This window comes from Rhododendron vialii, chromosome 7a, assembly GCF_030253575.1.
Source record: "Rhododendron vialii isolate Sample 1 chromosome 7a, ASM3025357v1".
Taxonomy (NCBI): Eukaryota; Viridiplantae; Streptophyta; class Magnoliopsida; order Ericales; family Ericaceae; genus Rhododendron; species Rhododendron vialii.
In genome coordinates, this window is record NC_080563.1 from 23,584,345 (window position 1) to 23,608,878 (window position 24,534).

Below are 24,534 nucleotides of genomic sequence, written 5' to 3' on the forward strand. Positions count from 1 at the left end.
GTACATCGTTACGGTACCTAACCACACCAAAACGGTACAATCCCGTACGAGTACTTCGTTACGGTACCAAACCACACCAAAACGGTGCAATACCGTACGAGTACATCCATACGGTACCAAACCACACCAAAACGGTGCAATACCGTACGAGTACATCCATACGGTAACAAACCACACCAAAACGGTGCAATACCGTACGAGTACATCCATACGGTACCAAACCACACCAAAACGGTGCAATACCGTACGAGTACTTCGTTACGGTACCAAACCACACCAAAACGGTACAATACCGTACGAGTACTTCGTTACGGTACCAAACCAAACCAAAACGGTGCAATACCGTACGAGTACATCCATACAGTACCAAACCACACCAAAACGGTGCAATACAGTTCGAGTACATCCATACGGTACCAAACCACACAAAAACGGTGCAATACCGTACGAGTACATCCATACGGTACCAAACCACCCCAAAACGGTGCAATACCGTACGAGTACTTCGTTACGGTACCAAACCACACCAAAACGGTACAATACCGTACGAGTACTTCGTTACGGTACCAAACCACACCAAAACGGTGCAATACCGTACGAGTACATCCATACAGTACCAAACCACACCAAAACGGTGCAATACAGTTCGAGTACATCCATACGGTACCAAACCACACAAAAACGGTGCAATACCGTACGAGTACATCCATACGGTACCAAACCACCCCAAAACGGTGCAATACCGTACGAGTACATCCATACGGTACCAAACCACACCAAAACGGTGCAATACCGTACGAGTACTTCGTTACGGTACCAAACCACACCAAAACCGTGCAATACCGTACGAGTACATCCATACGGTACCAAACCACACCAAAACGGTGCAATACCGTACGAGTACATCCATACGGTAACAAACCACACCAAAACGGTGCAATACCGTACGAGTACATCCATACGGTACCAAACCACACCAAAACGGTGCAATACCGTACGAGTACTTCGTTACGGTACCAAACCGCACCAAAACGGTACAATACAGTATGAGTACTTCGTTACGGTACCAAACCAAACCAAAACGGTGCAATACCGTACGAGTACATCCATACAGTACCAAACCACACCAAAACGGTGCAATACAGTTCGAGTACATCCATACGGTACCAAACCACACAAAAACGGTGCAATACCGTACGAGTAGATCCATACGGTACCAAACCAAACCAAAACGGTGCAATACCGTACGAGTACATCCATACAGTACCAAACCACACCAAAACGGTGCAATACAGTTCGAGTACATCCATACGGTACCAAACCACACAAAAACGGTGCAATACCGTACGAGTACATCCATACGGTACCAAACCACACCAAAACGGTGCAATACCGTACGAGTACATCCATACGGTACAAAACCACACCAAAACGGTGCAATACCGTACGAGTACTTCGTTACGGTACCAAACCACACCAAAACCGTGCAATACCGTACGAGTACATCCATACGGTACCAAACCACACCAAAACGGTGCAATACCGTACGAGTACATCCATACGGTACCAAACCACACCAAAACGGTGCAAGACCGTACGAGTACTTCGTTACGGTACCAAACCACACCAAAACGGTACAATACCGTACGAGTACTTCGTTACGGTACCAAACAAAACCAAAACGGTGCAATACCGTACGAGTACATCCATACAGTACCAAACCACACCAAAACGGTGCAATACAGTTCGAGTACATCCATACGGTACCAAACCACACAAAAACGGTGCAATACCGTACGAGTACATCCATACGGTACCAAACCACACCAAAACGGTGCAATACCGTACGAGTACTTCGTTACGGTACCAAACCACACCAAAACGGTACAATACCGTACGAGTACTTCGTTACGGTACCAAACCACACCAAAACGGTGCAATACCGTACGAGTACATCCATACGGTACCAAACCACACCAAAACGGTGCAATACCGTACGAGTACATCCATACGGTACCAAACCACACCAAAACGGTGCAATACCGTACGAGTACATCCATACGGTACCAAACCACACCAAAACGGTGCAATACCGTACGAGTACTTCGTTACGGTACCAAACCACACCAAAACGGTACAATACCGTACGAGTACTTCGTTACGGTACCAAACAAAACCAAAACGGTGCAATACCGTACGAGTACATCCATACAGTACCAAACCACACCAAAACGGTGCAATACAGTTCGAGTACATCCATACGGTACCAAACCACACAAAAACGGTGCAATACCGTACGAGTACATCCATACGGTACCAAACCACACCAAAACGGTGCAATACCGTACGAGTACTTCGTTACGGTACCAAACCACACCAAAACGGTACAATACCGTACGAGTACTTCGTTACGGTACCAAACCACACCAAAACGGTGCAATACCGTACGAGTACATCCATACGGTACCAAACCACACCAAAACGGTGCAATACCGTACGAGTACATCCATACGGTACCAAACCACACCAAAACGGTGCAATACCGTACGAGTACTTCGTTACGGTACCAAACCACACCAAAACGGTACAATACCGTACGAGTACTTCGTTACGGTACCAAACCAAACAAAAACGGTGCAATACCGTACGAGTACATCCATACAGTACCAAACCACACCAAAACGGTGCAATACAGTTCGAGTACATCCATACGGTACCAAACCACACAAAAACGGTGCAATACCGTACGAGTAGATCCATACGGTACCAAACCAAACCAAAACGGTGCAATACCGTACGAGTACATCCATACAGTACCAAACCACACCAAAACGGTGCAATACAGTTCGAGTACATCCATACGGTACCAAACCACACAAAAACGGTGCAATACCGTACGAGTACATCCATACGGTACCAAACCACACCAAAACGGTGCAATACCGTACGAGTACATCCATACGGTACCAAACCAAACCAAAACGGTGCAATACCGTACGAGTACATCCATACAGTACCAAACCACACCAAAACGGTGCAATACAGTTCGAGTACATCCATACGGTACCAAACCACACAAAAACGGTGCAATACCGTACGAGTACATCCATACGGTACCAAACCACACCAAAACGGTGCAATACCGTACGAGTACATCCATACGGTACCAAACCACACCAAAACGGTGCAATACCGTACGAGTACTTCGTTACGGTACCAAACCACACCAAAACGGTCCAATACCGTACGAGTACTTCGTTACGGTACCAAACCACACCAAAACGGTGCAATACCGTACGAGTACATCCATACGGTACCAAACCACACCAAAACGGTGCAATACCGTACGAGTACATCCATACGGTACCAAACCACACCAAAACGGTGCAAGACCGTACGAGTACTTCGTTACGGTACCAAACCACACCAAAACGGTACAATACCGTACGAGTACTTCGTTACGGTACCAAACCAAACCAAAACGGTGCAATACCGTACGAGTACATCCATACAGTACCAAACCACACCAAAACGGTGCAATACAGTTCGAGTACATCCATACGGTACCAAACCACACAAAAACGGTGCAATACCGTACGAGTACATCCATACGGTACCAAACCACACCAAAACGGTGCAATACCGTACGAGTACATCCATACGGTACCAAACCAAACCAAAACGGTGCAATACCGTACGAGTACATCCATACAGTACCAAACCACACCAAAACGGTGCAATACAGTTCGAGTACATCCATACGGTACCAAACCACACAAAAACGGTGCATTACCGTACGAGTACATCCATACGGTACCAAACCACACCAAAACGGTGCAATACCGTACGAGTACATCCATACGGTACCAAACCACACCAAAACGGTGCAATACCGTACGATTACTTCGTTACGGTACCAAACCACACCAAAACGGTCCAATACCGTACGAGTACTTCGTTACGGTACCAAACCACACCAAAACGGTGCAATACCGTACGAGTACATCCATACGGTACCAAACCACACCAAAACGGTGCAATAGCGTACGAGTACATCCATACGGTACCAAACCACACCAAAACGGTGCAATACCGTACGAGTACTTCGTTACGGTACGAAACCACACCAAAACGGTACAATACCGTACGAGTACTTCGTTACGGTACCAAACCACACAAAAACGGTGCAATACCGTACGAGTACATCCATACGGTACCAAACCACACCAAAACGGTGCAATACCGTACGAGTACATCCATACGGTACCAAACCACACCAAAACGGTGCAATACCGTACGAGTACTTCGTTACGGTACCAAACCACACCAAAACGGTCCAATACCGTACGAGTACTTCGTTACGGTACCAAACCACACCAAAACGGTACAATACCGTACGAGTACTTCGTTACGGTACCAAACCAAACCAAAACGGTGCAATACCGTACGAGTACATCCATACAGTACCAAACCACACCAAAACGGTGCAATACAGTTCGAGTACATCCATACGGTACCAAACCACACAAAAACGGTGCAATACCGTACGAGTACATCCATACGGTACCAAACCAAAACGGTGCAATACCGTACGAGTACATCCATACAGTACCAAACCACACCAAAACGGTGCAATACAGTTCGAGTACATCCATACGGTACCAAACCACACAAAAACGGTGCAATACCGTACGAGTACATCCATACGGTACCAAACCACACCAAAACGGTGCAATAGCGTACGAGTACATCCATACGGTACCAAACCACACCAAAACGGTGCAATACCGTACGAGTACTTCGTTACGGTACCAAACCACACCAAAACGGTACAATACCGTACGAGTACTTCGTTACGGTACCAAACCACACCAAAACGGTGCAATACCGTACGAGTACATCCATACGGTACCAAACCACACCAAAACGGTGCAATACCGTACGAGTACATCCATACGGTACCAAACCACACCAAAACGGTGCAATACCGTACGAGTACTTCGTTACGGTACCAAACCACACCAAAACGGTACAATACCGTACGAGTACTTCGTTACGGTACCAAACCAAACCAAAACGGTGCAATACCGTACGAGTACATCCATACAGTACCAAACCACACCAAAACGGTGCAATACAGTTCGAGTACATCCATACGGTACCAAACCACACAAAAACGGTGCAATACCGTACGAGTAGATCCATACGGTACCAAACCAAACCAAAACGGTGAAATACCGTACGAGTACATCCATACAGTACCAAACCACACCAAAACGGTGCAATACAGTTCGAGTACATCCATACGGTACCAAACCACACAAAAACGGTGCAATACCGTACGAGTACATCCATACGGTACCAAACCACACCAAAACGGTGCAATACCGTACGAGTACATCCATACGGTACCAAACCAAACCAAAACGGTGCAATACCGTACGAGTACATCCATACAGTACCAAACCACACCAAAACGGTGCAATACAGTTCGAGTACATCCATACGGTACCAAACCACACAAAAACGGTGCATTACCGTACGAGTACATCCATACGGTACCAAACCACACCAAAACGGTGCAATACCGTACGAGTACATCCATACGGTACCAAACCACACCAAAACGGTGCAATACCGTACGAGTACTTCGTTACGGTACCAAACCACACCAAAACGGTCCAATACCGTACGAGTACTTCGTTACGGTACCAAACCACACCAAAACGGTGCAATACCGTACGAGTACATCCATACGGTACCAAACCACACCAAAACGGTGCAATACCGTACGAGTACATCCATACGGTACCAAACCACACCAAAACGGTGCAAGACCGTACGAGTACTTCGTTACGGTACCAAACCACACCAAAACGGTACAATACCGTACGAGTACTTCGTTACGGTACCAAACCAAACCAAAACGGTGCAATACCGTACGAGTACATCCATACAGTACCAAACCACACCAAAACGGTGCAATACAATTCGAGTACATCCATACGGTACCAAACCAAACAAAAACGGTGCAATACCGTACGAGTACATCCATACGGTACCAAACCAAAACGGTGCAATACCGTACGAGTACATCCATACAGTACCAAACCACACCAAAACGGTGCAATACAGTTCGAGTACATCCATACGGTACCAAACCACACAAAAACGGTGCAATACCGTACGAGTACATCCATACGGTACCAAACCACACCAAAACGGTGCAATACCGTACGAGTACTTCGTTACGGTACCAAACCACACCAAAACGGTACAATACCGTACGAGTACTTCGTTACGGTACCAAACCACACAAAAACGGTGCAATACCGTACGAGTACATCCATACGGTACCAAACCACACCAAAACGGTGCAATACCGTACGAGTACATCCATACGGTACCAAACCACACCAAAACGGTGCAATACCGTACGAGTACTTCGTTACGGTACCAAACCACACCAAAACGGTGCAATAGCGTACGAGTACATCCATACGGTACCAAACCACACCAAAACGGTGCAATACCGTACGAGTACTTCGTTACGGTACCAAACCACACCAAAACGGTACAATACCGTACGAGTACTTCGTTACGGTACCAAACCACACAAAAACGGTGCAATACCGTACGAGTACATCCATACGGTACCAAACCACACCAAAACGGTGCAATACCGTACGAGTACATCCATACGGTACCAAACCACACCAAAACGGTGCAATAGCGTACGAGTACATCCATACGGTACCAAACCACACCAAAACGGTGCAATACCGTACGAGTACTTCGTTACGGTACGAAACCACACCAAAACGGTACAATACCGTACGAGTACTTCGTTACGGTACAAAACCACACAAAAACGGTGCAATACCGTACGAGTACATCCATACGGTACCAAACCACACCAAAACGGTGCAATACCGTACGAGTACATCCATACGGTACCAAACCACACCAAAACGGTGCAATACCGTACGAATACTTCGTTACGGTACCAAACCACACCAAAACGGTCCAATACCGTACGAGTACTTCGTTACGGTACCAAACCACACCAAAACGGTGCAATACCGTACGAGTACATCCATACGGTACCAAACCACACCAAAACGGTGCAATACCGTACGAGTACATCCATACGGTACCAAACCACACCAAAACGGTGCAAGACCGTACGAGTACTTCGTTACGGTACCAAACCACACCAAAACGGTACAATACCGTACGAGTACTTCGTTACGGTACCAAACCAAACCAAAACGGTGCAATACCGTACGAGTACATCCATACAGTACCAAACCACACCAAAACGGTGCAATACAGTTCGAGTACATCCATACGGTACCAAACCACACAAAAACGGTGCAATACCGTACGAGTACATCCATACGGTACCAAACCAAAACGGTGCAATACCGTACGAGTACATCCATACAGTACCAAACCACACCAAAACGGTGCAATACAGTTCGAGTACATCCATACGGTACCAAACCACACAAAAACGGTGCAATACCGTACGAGTACATCCATACGGTACCAAACCACACCAAAACGGTGCAATAGCGTACTAGTACATCCATACGGTACCAAACCAAAACGGTGCAATACCGTACGAGTACATCCATACAGTACCAAACCACACCAAAACGGTGCAATACAGTTCGAGTACATCCATACGGTACCAAACCACACAAAAACGGTGCAATACCGTACGAGTACATCCATACGGTACCAAACCACACCAAAACGGTGCAATAGCGTACGAGTACATCCATACGGTACCAAACCACACCAAAACGGTGCAATACCGTACGAGTACTTCGTTACGGTACCAAACCACACCAAAACGGTGCAATACCGTACGAGTACATCCATACGGTACCAAACCACACAAAAACGGTGCAATACCGGACGAGTACATCCATACGGTACCAAACCACACCAAAACGGTGCAATACCGTACGAGTACATCCATACGGTACCAAACCACACCAAAACGGTGCAATTCCGTACGAGTACTTCGTTACGGTACCAAAACACACCAAAACGGTACAATACCATACGAGTACTTCGTTACGGTACCAAAACACACCAAAATGGTGCAATACCGTACGAGTACATCCATACGGTACCAAACCACACCAAAACGGTGCAATACCGTACGAGTACTTCGTTACGGTACCAAACCACACCAAAACGGTACAATACCGTACGAGTACTTCGTTACGGTACCAAACCACACCAAAACGGTGCAATACCGTACGAGTACATCCATACGGTACCAAACCACACCAAAACGGTGCAATACCGTACGAGTACATCCATACGGTACCAAACCACACCAAAACGGTGCAATACCGTACGAGTACTTCGTTACGGTACCAAAGCACACGAAAACGGTAAAATACCGTACGAGTACTTCGTTACGGTACCAAAGCACACCAAAACGGTGAAATACCGTACGAGTACATCCATACGGTACCAAACCACACCAAAACGGTGCAATACCGTACGAGTACATCCATACGGTACCAAACCACACCAAAACGGTGCAATACCGTACGAGTACATCCATACGGTACCAAACCACACAAAAACGGTGCAATACTGTACGAGTAGATCCATACGGTACCAAACCAAACCAAAACGGTGCAATACCGTACGAGTACATCCATACGGTACCAAACCACACCAAAACGGTGCAATACCGTACGAGTACATCCATACAGTACCAAACCACACCAAAACGGTGCAATACAGTTCGAGTACATCCATACGGTACCAAACCACACAAAAACGGTGCAATACCGTACGAGTAGATCCATACGGTACCAAACCAAACCAAAACGGTGCAATACCGTACGAGTACATCCATACAGTACCAAACCACACCAAAACGGTGCAATACAGTTCGAGTACATCCATACAATACCAAACCACACAAAAACGGTGCAATACCGTACGAGTACATCCATACGGTACCAAACCACACCAAAACGGTGCAATACCGTACGAGTACATCCATACGGTACCAAACCAAACCAAAACGGTGCAATACCGTACGAGTACATCCATACAGTACCAAACCACCCCAAAACGGTGCAATACAGTTCGAGTACATCCATACGGTACCAAACCACTCAAAAACGGTGCAATACCGTACGAGTACATCCATACGGTACCAAACCACACCAAAACGGTGCAATACCGTACGAGTACATCCATACGGTACCAAACCACACCAAAACGGTGCAATACCGTACGAGTACTTCGTTACGGTACCAAACCACACCAAAACGGTCCAATACCGTACGAGTACTTCGTTACGGTACCAAACCACACCAAAACGGTGCAATACCGTACGAGTACATCCATACGGTACCAAAACACACCAAAACGGTGCAACACCGTACGAGTACATCCATACGGTACCAAACCACACCAAAACGGTGCAATACCGTAGGAGTACGTCATTACGGTACCAAACCACACCAAAACGGTACAATACGGTACGAGTACTTCGTTACGCTAGCAAACCACACCAAAACGGTACAATACCGTACGAGTACTTCGTTACGGTACCAAACAAAACCAAAACGGTGCAATACCGTACGAGTACATCCATACGGAACCAAACCACACAAAAACGGTGCAATACCGTACGAGTACATCCATACGGTACCAAACCACACCAAAACGGTGCAATACCGTACGAGTACTTCGTTACGGTACCAAACCACACCAAAACGGTACAATACCGTACGAGTACTTCGTTACAGTACAAAACCACACCAAAACGGTGCAATACCGTACGAGTACTTCGTTACGGTACCAAACCACACCAAAACAGTACAATACCGTACGAGTACTTCGTTACGGTACCAAACCACACCAAAACGGTGCAATACCGTACGAGTACATCCATACGGTACCAAAACACACCAAAACGGTGCAACACCGTACGAGTACATCCATACGGTACCAAACCACACCAAAACGGTGCAATACCGTACGAGTACTTCATTACGGTACCAAACCACACCAAAACGGTCCAATACCGTACGAGTACTTCGTTACGCTACCAAACCACACCAAAACGGTACAATACCGTACGAGTACTTCGTTACGGTACCAAACAAAACCAAAACGGTGCAATACCGTACGAGTACATCCATACGGCACCAAACCACACAAAAACGGTGCAATACCGTACGAGTACATCCATACGGTACCGAACCACACCAAACGGTGCAATACCGTACGAGTACATCCATACGGTACCAAACCACACCAAAACGGTGCAATACCTTACGAGTACATCGTTACGGTACCAAACCACACCAAAACGGTACAATACCGTACGAGTACTTCGTTACGGTACCAAACCACACCAAAACGGTGCAATACCGTACGAGTACTTCGTTACAGTACCAAACCACCCCAAAACGGTGCAATACCGTACGAGTACATCCATACGGTACCAAACCACACCAAAACGGTACAATACCGTACGAGTACTTCGTTACGGTACCAAACCACACCAAAACGGTGCAATACCGTACGAGTACATCCATACGGTACCAAAACACACCAAAACGGTGCAACACCGTACGAGTACATCCATACGGTACCAAACCACACCAAAACGGTGCAATACCGTAGGAGTACGTCATTACGGTACCAAACCACACCAAAACGGTACAATACGGTACGAGTACTTCGTTACGCTAGCAAACCACACCAAAACGGTACAATACCGTACGAGTACTTCGTTACGGTACCAAACAAAACCAAAACGGTGCAATACCGTACGAGTACATCCATACGGAACCAAACCACACAAAAACGGTGCAATACCGTACGAGTACATCCATACGGTACCGAACCACACCAAACGGTGCAATACCGTACGAGTACATCCATACGGTACCAAACCACAGCAAAACGGTGCAATACCGTACGAGTACATCGTTACGGTACCAAACCACACCAAAACGGTACAATACCGTACGAGTACTTCGTTACGGTACCAAACCACACCAAAACGGTGCAATACCGTACGAGTACTTCGTTACGGTACCAAACCACACTAAAACGGTGCAATACCGTACGAGTACATCCATACGGTACCAAACCACACCAAAACGGTGCAATACCGTACGAGTACATCCATACGGTACCAAACCACACCAAAACGGTGCAATACCGTACGAGTACTTCGTTACGGTACCAAACCACACCAAAACGGTACAATACCGTACGAGTACTTCGTTACAGTACAAAACCACACCAAAACGGTGCAATACCGTACGAGTACTTCGTTACGGTACCAAACCACACCAAAACGGTCCAATACCGTACGAGTACTTCGTTACGGTACCAAACCACACCAAAACGGTGCAATACCGTACGAGTACATCCATACGGTACCAAACCACACCAAAACGGTGCAATAGCGTACGAGTACATCCATACGGTACCAAACCACACCAAAACGGTGCAATACCGTACGAGTACTTCGTTACGGTACGAAACCACACCAAAACGGTACAATACCGTACGAGTACTTCGTTACGGTACCAAACCACACAAAAACGGTGCAATACCGTACGAGTACATCCATACGGTACCAAACCACACCAAAACGGTGCAATACCGTACGAGTACATCCATACGGTACCAAACCACACCAAAACGGTGCAATACCGTACGAGTACTTCGTTACGGTACCAAACCACACCAAAACGGTCCAATACCGTACGAGTACTTCGTTACGGTACCAAACCACACCAAAATGGTGCAATACCGTACGAGTACATCCATACGGTACCAAACCACACCAAAACGGTGCAATACCGTACGAGTACATCCATACGGTACCAAACCACACCAAAACGGTGCAAGACCGTACGAGTACTTCGTTACGGTACCAAACCACACCAAAACGGTACAATACCGTACGAGTACTTCGTTACGGTACCAAACCAAACCAAAACGGTGCAATACCGTACGAGTACATCCATACAGTACCAAACCACACCAAAACGGTGCAATACAGTTCGAGTACATCCATACGGTACCAAACCACACAAAAACGGTGCAATACCGTACGAGTACATCCATACGGTACCAAACCAAAACGGTGCAATACCGTACGAGTACATCCATACAGTACCAAACCACACCAAAACGGTGCAATACAGTTCGAGTACATCCATACGGTACCAAACCACACAAAAACGGTGCAATACCGTACGAGTACATCCATACGGTACCAAACCACACCAAAACGGTGCAATAGCGTACGAGTACATCCATACGGTACCAAACCACACCAAAACGGTGCAATACCGTACGAGTACTTCGTTACGGTACCAAACCACACCAAAACGGTACAATACCGTACGAGTACTTCGTTACGGTACCAAACCACACCAAAACGGTGCAATACCGTACGAGTACATCCATACGGTACCAAACCACACCAAAACGGTGCAATACCGTACGAGTACATCCATACGGTACCAAACCACACCAAAACGGTGCAATACCGTACGAGTACATCCATACGGTACCAAACCACACCAAAACGGTGCAATACCGTACGAGTACTTCGTTACGGTACCAAACCACACCAAAACGGTACAATACCGTACGAGTACTTCGTTACGGTACCAAACCAAACCAAAACGGTGCAATACCGTACGAGTACATCCATACAGTACCAAACCACACCAAAACGGTGCAATACAGTTCGAGTACATCCATACGGTACCAAACCACACAAAAACGGTGCAATACCGTACGAGTAGATCCATACGGACCAAACCAAACCAAAACGGTGAAATACCGTACGAGTACATCCATACAGTACCAAACCACACCAAAACGGTGCAATACAGTTCGAGTACATCCATACGGTACCAAACCACACAAAAACGGTGCAATACCGTACGAGTACATCCATACGGTACCAAACCACACCAAAACGGTGCAATACCGTACGAGTACATCCATACGGTACCAAACCAAACCAAAACGGTGCAATACCGTACGAGTACATCCATACAGTACCAAACCACACCAAAACGGTGCAATACAGTTCGAGTACATCCATACGGTACCAAACCACACAAAAACGGTGCATTACCGTACGAGTACATCCATACGGTACCAAACCACACCAAAACGGTGCAATACCGTACGAGTACATCCGTACGGTACCAAACCACACCAAAACGGTGCAATACCGTACGAGTACTTCGTTACGGTACCAAACCACACCAAAACGGTCCAATACCGTACGAGTACTTCGTTACGGTACCAAACCACACCAAAACGGTGCAATACCGTACGAGTACATCCATACGGTACCAAACCACACCAAAACGGTGCAATACCGTACGAGTACATCCATACGGTACCAAACCACACCAAAACGGTGCAAGACCGTACGAGTACTTCGTTACGGTACCAAACCACACCAAAACGGTACAATACCGTACGAGTACTTCGTTACGGTACCAAACCAAACCAAAACGGTGCAATACCGTACGAGTACATCCATACAGTACCAAACCACACCAAAACGGTGCAATACAATTCGAGTACATCCATACGGTACCAAACCAAACAAAAACGGTGCAATACCGTACGAGTACATCCATACGGTACCAAACCAAAACGGTGCAATACCGTACGAGTACATCCATACAGTACCAAACCACACCAAAACGGTGCAATACAGTTCGAGTACATCCATACGGTACCAAACCACACAAAAACGGTGCAATACCGTACGAGTACATCCATACGGTACAAAACCACACCAAAACGGTGCAATACCGTACGAGTACTTCGTTACGGTACCAAACCACACCAAAACGGTACAATACCGTACGAGTACTTCGTTACGGTACCAAACCACACAAAAACGGTGCAATACCGTACGAGTACATCCATACGGTACCAAACCACACCAAAACGGTGCAATACCGTACGAGTACATCCATACGGTACCAAACCACACCAAAACGGTGCAATACCGTACGAGTACTTCGTTACGGTACCAAACCACACCAAAACGGTGCAATAGCGTACGAGTACATCCATACGGTACCAAACCACACCAAAACGGTGCAATACCGTACGAGTACTTCGTTACGGTACCAAACCACACCAAAACGGTACAATACCGTACGAGTACTTCGTTACGGTACCAAACCACACAAAAACGGTGCAATACCGTACGAGTACATCCATACGGTACCAAACCACACCAAAACGGTGCAATACCGTACGAGTACATCCATACGGTACAAAACCACACCAAAACGGTGCAATACCGTACGAGTACATCCATACGGTACCAAACCACACCAAAACGGTACAATACGGTACGAGTACTTCGTTACGCTAGCAAACCACACCAAAACGGTACAATACCGTACGAGTACTTCGTTACGGTACCAAACAAAACCAAAACGGTGCAATACCGTACGAGTACATCCATACGGAACCAAACCACACAAAAACGGTGCAATACCGTACGAGTACATCCATACGGTACCGAACCACACCAAACGGTGCAATACCGTACGAGTACATCCATACGGTACCAAACCACACCAAAACGGTGCAATACCTTACGAGTACATCGTTACGGTACCAAACCACACCAAAACGGTACAATACCGTACGAGTACTTCGTTACGGTACCAAACCACACCAAAACGGTGCAATACCGTACGAGTACTTCGTTACAGTACCAAACCACCCCAAAACGGTGCAATACCGTACGAGTACATCCATACGGTACCAAACCACACCAAAACGGTACAATACCGTACGAGTACTTCGTTACGGTACCAAACCACACCAAAACGGTGCAATACCGTACGAGTACATCCATACGGTACCAAAACACACCAAAACGGTGCAACACCGTACGAGTACATCCATACGGTACCAAACCACACCAAAACGGTGCAATACCGTAGGAGTACGTCATTACGGTACCAAACCACACCAAAACGGTACAATACGGTACGAGTACTTCGTTACGCTAGCAAACCACACCAAAACGGTACAATACCGTACCAGTACTTCGTTACGGTACCAAACAAAACCAAAACGGTGCAATACCGTACGAGTACATCCATACGGAACCAAACCACACAAAAACGGTGCAATACCGTACGAGTACATCCATACGGTACCGAACCACACCAAACGGTGCAATACCGTACGAGTACATCCATACGGTACCAAACCACAGCAAAACGGTGCAATACCGTACGAGTACATCGTTACGGTACAAAACCACACCAAAACGGTACAATACCGTACGAGTACTTCGTTACGGTACCAAACCACACCAAAACGGTGCAATACCGTACGAGTACTTCGTTACGGTACCAAACCACACTAAAACGGTGCAATACCGTACGAGTACATCCATACGGTACCAAACCACACCAAAACGGTGCAATACCGTACGAGTACATCCATACGGTACCAAACCACACCAAAACGGTGCAATACCGTACGAGTACTTCGTTACGGTACCAAACCACACCAAAACGGTACAATACCGTACGAGTACTTCGTTACAGTACAAAACCACACCAAAACGGTGCAATACCGTACGAGTACTTCGTTACGGTACCAAACCACACCAAAACGGTCCAATACCGTACGAGTACTTCGTTACGGTACCAAACCACACCAAAACGGTGCAATACCGTACGAGTACATCCATACGGTACCAAACCACACCAAAACGGTGCAATAGCGTACGAGTACATCCATACGGTACCAAACCACACCAAAACGGTGCAATACCGTACGAGTACTTCGTTACGGTACGAAACCACACCAAAACGGTACAATACCGTACGAGTACTTCGTTACGGTACCAAACCACACAAAAACGGTGCAATACCGTACGAGTACATCCATACGGTACCAAACCACACCAAAACGGTGCAATACCGTACGAGTACATCCATACGGTACCAAACCACACCAAAACGGTGCAATACCGTACGAGTACTTCGTTACGGTACCAAACCACACCAAAACGGTCCAATACCGTACGAGTACTTCGTTACGGTACCAAACCACACCAAAATGGTGCAATACCGTACGAGTACATCCATACGGTACCAAACCACACCAAAACGGTGCAATACCGTACGAGTACATCCATACGGTACCAAACCACACCAAAACGGTGCAAGACCGTACGAGTACTTCGTTACGGTACCAAACCACACCAAAACGGTACAATACCGTACGAGTACTTCGTTACGGTACCAAACCAAACCAAAACGGTGCAATACCGTACGAGTACATCCATACAGTACCAAACCACACCAAAACGGTGCAATACAGTTCGAGTACATCCATACGGTACCAAACCACACAAAAACGGTGCAATACCGTACGAGTACATCCATACGGTACCAAACCAAAACGGTGCAATACCGTACGAGTACATCCATACAGTACCAAACCACACCAAAACGGTGCAATACAGTTCGAGTACATCCATACGGTACCAAACCACACAAAAACGGTGCAATACCGTACGAGTACATCCATACGGTACCAAACCACACCAAAACGGTGCAATAGCGTACGAGTACATCCATACGGTACCAAACCACACCAAAACGGTGCAATACCGTACGAGTACTTCGTTACGGTACCAAACCACACCAAAACGGTACAATACCGTACGAGTACTTCGTTACGGTACCAAACCACACCAAAACGGTGCAATACCGTACGAGTACATCCATACGGTACCAAACCACACCAAAACGGTGCAATACCGTACGAGTACATCCATACGGTACCAAACCACACCAAAACGGTGCAATACCGTACGAGTACATCCATACGGTACCAAACCACACCAAAACGGTGCAATACCGTACGAGTACTTCGTTACGGAACCAAACCACACCAAAACGGTACAATACCGTACGAGTACTTCGTTACGGTACCAAACCAAACCAAAACGGTGCAATACCGTACGAGTACATCCATACAGTACCAAACCACACCAAAACGGTGCAATACAGTTCGAGTACATCCATACGGTACCAAACCACACAAAAACGGTGCAATACCGTACGAGTAGATCCATACGGTACCAAACCAAACCAAAACGGTGAAATACCGTACGAGTACATCCATACAGTACCAAACCACACCAAAACGGTGCAATACAGTTCGAGTACATCCATACGGTACCAAACCACACAAAAATGGTGCAATACCGTACGAGTACATCCATACGGTACCAAACCACACCAAAACGGTGCAATACCGTACGAGTACATCCATACGGTACCAAACCAAACCAAAACGGTGCAATACCGTACGAGTACATCCATACAGTACCAAACCACACCAAAACGGTGCAATACAGTTCGAGTACATCCATACGGTACCAAACCACACAAAAACGGTGCATTACCGTACGAGTACATCCATACGGTACCAAACCACACCAAAACGGTGCAATACCGTACGAGTACATCCATACGGTACCAAACCACACCAAAACGGTGCAATACCGTACGAGTACTTCGTTACGGTACCAAACCACACCAAAACGGTCCAATACCGTACGAGTACTTCGTTACGGTACCAAACCACACCAAAACGGTGCAATACCGTACGAGTACATCCATACGGTACCAAACCACACCAAAACGGTGCAATACCGTACGAGTACATCCATACGGTACCAAACCACACCAAAACGGTGCAAGACCGTACGAGTACTTCGTTACGGTACCAAACCACACCAAAACGGTACAATACCGTACGAGTACTTCGTTACGGTACCAAACCAAACCAAAACGGTGCAATACCGTACGAGTACATCCATACAGTACCAAACCACACCAAAACGGTGCAATACAATTCGAGTACATCCATACGGTACCAAACCAAACAAAAACGGTGCAATACCGTACGAGTACATCCATACGGTACCAAACCAAAACGGTGCAATACCGTACGAGTACATCCATACAGTACCAAACCACACCAAAACGGTGCAATACAGTTCGAGTACATCCATACGGTACCAAACCACACAAAAACGGTGCAATACCGTACGAGTACATCCATACGGTACCAAACCACACCAAACGGTGCAATAGCGTACGAGTACATCCATACGGTACCAAACCACACCAAAACGGTGCAATACCGTACGAGTACTTCGTTACGGTACCAAACCACACCAAACCGGTACAATACCGTACGAGTACTTCGTTACGGTACCAAACCACACAAAAACGGTGCAATACCGTACGAGTACATCCATACGGTACCAAACCACACCAAAACGGTGCAATACCGTACGAGTACATCCATACGGTACCAAACCACACCAAAACGGTGCAATACCGTACGAGTACTTCGTTACGGTACCAAACCACACCAAAACGGTGCAATAGCGTACGAGTACATCCATACGGTACCAAACCACACCAAAACGGTGCAATACCGTACGAGTACTTCGTTACGGTACCAAACCACACCAAAACGGTACAATACCGTACGAGTACTTCGTTACGGTACCAAACCACACAAAAACGGTGCAATACCGTACGAGTACATCCATACGGTACCAAACCACACCAAAACGGTGCAATACCGTACGAGTACATCCATACGGTACCAAACCACACCAAAACGGTGCAATACCGTACGAGTACATCCATACGGTACCAAACCACACCAAAACGGTGCAATAGCGTACGAGTACATCCATACGGTACCAAACCACACCAAAACGGTGCAATACCGTACGAGTACTTCGTTACGGTACGAAACCACACCAAAACGGTACAATACCGTACGAGTACTTCGTTACGGTACCAAACCACACAAAAACGGTGCAATACCGTACGAGTACATCCATACGGTACCAAACCACACAAAAACGGTGCAATACCGTACGAGTACATCCATACGGTACCAAACCACACCAAAACGGTGCAATACCGTACGAGTACTTCGTTACGGTACCAAACCACACCAAAACGGTCCAATACCGTACGAGTACTTCGTTACGGTACCAAACCACACCAAAACGGTGCAATACCGTACGAGTACATCCATACGGTACCAAACCACACCAAAACGGTGCAATACCGTACGAGTACATCCATACGGTACCAAACCACACCAAAACGGTGCAAGACCGTACGAGTACTTCGTTACGGTACCAAACCACACCAAAACGGTACAATACCGTACGAGTACTTCGTTACGGTACCAAACCAAACCAAAACGGTGCAATACCGTACGAGTACATCCATACAGTACCAAACCACACCAAAACGGTGCAATACAGTTCGAGTACATCCATACGGTACCAAACCACACAAAAACGGTGCAATACCGTACGAGTACATCCATACGGTACCAAACCAAAACGGTGCAATACCGTACGAGTACATCCATACAGTACCAAACCACACCAAAACGGTGCAATACAGTTCGAGTACATCCATACGGTACCAAACCACACAAAAACGGTGCAATACCGTACGAGTACATCCATACGGTACCAAACCACACCAAAACGGTGCAATAGCGTACGAGTACATCCATACGGTACCAAACCAAAACGGTGCAATACCGTACGAGTACATCCATACAGTACCAAACCACACCAAAACGGTGCAATACAGTTCGAGTACATCCATACGGTACCAAACCACACAAAAACGGTGCAATACCGTACGAGTACATCCATACGGTACCAAACCACACCAAAACGGTGCAATAGCGTACGAGTACATCCATACGGTACCAAACCACACCAAAACGGTGCAATACCGTACGAGTACTTCGTTACGGTACCAAACCACACCAAAACGGTGCAATACCGTACGAGTACATCCATACGGTACCAAACCACACAAAAACGGTGCAATACCGGACGAGTACATCCATACGGTACCAAACCACACCAAAACGGTGCAATACCGTACGAGTACATCCATACGGTACCAAACCACACCAAAACGGTGCAATTCCGTACGAGTACTTCGTTACGGTACCAAAACACACCAAAACGGTACAATACCATACGAGTACTTCGTTACGGTACCAAAACACACCAAAATGGTGCAATACCGTACGAGTACATCCATACGGTACCAAACCACACCAAAACGGTGCAATACCGTACGAGTACTTCGTTACGGTACCAAACCACACCAAAACGGTACAATACCGTACGAGTACTTCGTTACGGTACCAAACCACACCAAAACGGTGCAATACCGTACGAGTACATCCATACGGTACCAAACCACACCAAAACGGTGCAATACCGTACGAGTACATCCATACGGTACCAAACCACACCAAAACGGTGCAATACCGTACGAGTACTTCGTTACGGTACCAAACCAAACGAAAACGGTAAAATACCGTACGAGTACTTCGTTACGGTACCAAAGCACACCAAAACGGTGAAATACCGTACGAGTACATCCATACGGTACCAAACCACACCAAAACGGTGCAATACCGTACGAGTACATCCATACGGTACCAAACCACACCAAAACGGTGCAATACCGTACGAGTACATCCATACGGTACCAAACCACACAAAAACAGTGCAATACTGTACGAGTAGATCCATACGGTACCAAACCAAACCAAAACGGTGCAATACCGTACGAGTACATCCATACGGTACCAAACCACACCAAAACGGTACAATACCGTACGAGTACTTCGTTACGGTACCAAACCACACCAAAACGGTGCAATACCATACGAGTACATCCATACGGTACTAAACCATAGAAAAACGATGCAATACCGTACGAGTACTTCGTTACGGTACCAAAACACACCAAAACGGTACAATACCATACGAGTACTTCGTTACGGTACCAAAACACACCAAAATGGTGCAATACCGTACGAGTACATCCATACGGTACCAAACCACACCAAAACGGTGCAATACCGTACGAGTACTTCGTTACGGTACCAAACCACACCAAAACGGTACAATACCGTACGAGTACTTCGTTACGGTACCAAACCACACCAAAACGGTGCAATACCGTACGAGTACATCCATACGGTACCAAACCACACCAAAACGGTGCAATACCGTACGAGTACATCCATACGGTACCAAACCACACCAAAACGGTGCAATACCGTACGAGTACTTCGTTACGGTACCAAACCACACGAAAACGGTAAAATACCGTACGAGTACTTCGTTACGGTACCAAAGCACACCAAAACGGTGAAATACCGTACGAGTACATCCATACGGTACCAAACCACACCAAAACGGTGCAATACCGTACGAGTACATCCATACGGTACCAAACCACACCAAAACGGTGCAATACCGTACGAGTACATCCATACGGTACCAAACCACACAAAAACGGTGCAATACTGTACGAGTAGATCCATACGGTACCAAACCAAACCAAAACGGTGCAATACCGTACGAGTACATCCATACGGTACCAAACCACACCAAAACGGTGCAATACCGTACGAGTACATCCATACAGTACCAAACCACACCAAAACGGTGCAATACAGTTCGAGTACATCCATACGGTACCAAACCACACAAAAACGGTGCAATACCGTACGAGTAGATCCATACGGTACCAAACCAAACCAAAACGGTGCAATACCGTACGAGTACATCCATACAGTACCAAACCACACCAAAACGGTGCAATACAGTTCGAGTACATCCATACGGTACCAAACCACACAAAAACGGTGCAATACCGTACGAGTACATCCATACGGTACCAAACCACACCAAAACGGTGCAATACCGTACGAGTACATCCATATGGTACCAAACCAAACCAAAACGGTGCAATACCGTACGAGTACATCCATACAGTACCAAACCACCCCAAAACGGTGCAATACAGTTCGAGTACATCCATACGGTACCAAACCACACAAAAACGGTGCAATACCGTACGGGTACATCCATACGGTACCAAACCACACCAAAACGGTGCAATACCGTACGAGTACATCCATACGGTACCAAACCACACCAAAACGGTGCAATACCGTACGAGTACTTCGTTACGGTACCAAACCACACCAAAACGGTCCAATACCGTACGAGTACTTCGTTACGGTACCAAACCACACCAAAACGGTGCAATACCGTACGAGTACATCCATACGGTACAAAAACACACCAAAACGGTGCAACACCGTACGAGTACATCCATACGGTACCAAACCACACCAAAACGGTGCAATACCGTAGGAGTACGTCATTACGGTACCAAACCACACCAAAACGGTACAATACGGTACGAGTACTTCGTTACGCTAGCAAACCACACCAAAACGGTACAATACCGTACGAGTACTTCGTTACGGTACCAAACAAAACCAAAACGGTGCAATACCGTACGAGTACATCCATACGGATCAAACCACACAAAAACGGTGCAATACCGTACGAGTACATCCATACGGTACCAAACCACACCAAAACGGTGCAATACCGTACGAGTACTTCGTTACGGTACCAAACCACACCAAAACGGTACAATACCGTACGAGTACTTCGTTACAATACAAAACCACACCAAAACGGTGCAATACCGTACGAGTACTTCGTTACGGTACCAAACCACACCAAAACAGTACAATACCGTACGAGTACTTCGTTACGGTACCAAACCACACCAAAACGGTGCAATACCGTACGAGTACATCCATACGGTACCAAAACACACCAAAACGGTGCAACACCGTACGAGTACATCCATACGGTACCAAACCACACCAAAACGGTGCAATACCGTACGAGTACTTCATTACGGTACCAAACCACACCAAAACGGTCCAATACTGTACGAGTACTTCGTTACGCTACCAAACCACACCAAAACGGTACAATACCGTACGAGTACTTCGTTACGGTACCAAACAAAACCAAAACGGTGCAATACCGTACGAGTACATCCATACGGCACCAAACCACACAAAAACGGTGCAATACCGTACGAGTACATCCATACGGTACCGAACCACACCAAACGGTGCAATACCGTACGAGTACATCCATACGGTACCAAACCACACCAAAACGGTGCAATACCTTACGAGTACATCGTTACGGTACCAAACCACACCAAAACGGTACAATACCGTACGAGTACTTCGTTACGGTACCAAACCACACCAAAACGGTGCAATACCGTACGAGTACTTCGTTACAGTACCAAACCACCCCAAAACGGTGCAATACCGTACGAGTACATCCATACGGTACCAAACCACACCAAAACGGTACAATACCGTACGAGTACTTCGTTACGGTACCAAACCACACCAAAACGGTGCAATACCGTACGAGTACATCCATACGGTACCAAAACACACCAAAACGGTGCAACACCGTACGAGTACATCCATACGGTACCAAACCACACCAAAACGGTGCAATACCGTAGGAGTACGTCATTACGGTACCAAACCACACCAAAACGGTACAATACGGTACGAGTACTTCGTTACGCTAGGAAACCACACCAAAACGGTACAATACCGTACGAGTACTTCGTTACGGTACCAAACAAAACCAAAACGGTGCAATACCGTACGAGTACATCCATACGGAACCAAACCACACAAAAACGGTGCAATACCGTACGAGTACATCCATACGGTACCGAACCACACCAAACGGTGCAATACCGTACGAGTACATCCATACGGTACCAAACCACAGCAAAACGGTGCAATACCGTACGAGTACATCGTTACGGTACCAAACCACACCAAAACGGTACAATACCGTACGAGTACTTCGTTACGGTACCAAACCACACCAAAACGGTGCAATACCGTACGAGTACTTCGTTACGGTACCAAACCACACTAAAACGGTGCAATACCGTACGAGTACATCCATATGGTACCAAACCACACCAAAACGGTACAATACCGTACGAGTACTTCGTTACGGTACCAAACAAAACCAAAACGGTGCAATACCGTACGAGTACATCCATACGGTACCAAACCACACCAAAACGGTGCAATACCGTACGAGTACATCCGTACGGTACCAAACCACACCAAAACGGTGCAATACCGTACGAGTACATCGTTACGGTACCAAACCACGCCAAAACGGTACAATACCATACGAGTACTTCATTACAGTACCAAACCACACTAAAACGGTGCAATACCGTGCGAGTACATCCATACGGTACCAAACCACACCAAAACGGTGCAATACCGTACGAGTACATCCATACGGTACTAAACCACACCAAAACGGTGCAATACCGTACGAGTACTTTGTTACGGTACCAAACCACACCAAAACGGTACAATACCGTACGAGTACTTCGCTACGGTACCAAACCACACCAAAACGGTGCAATACCGTACGAGTACATCCATACGGTACCAAACCACACCAAAACGGTACAATAC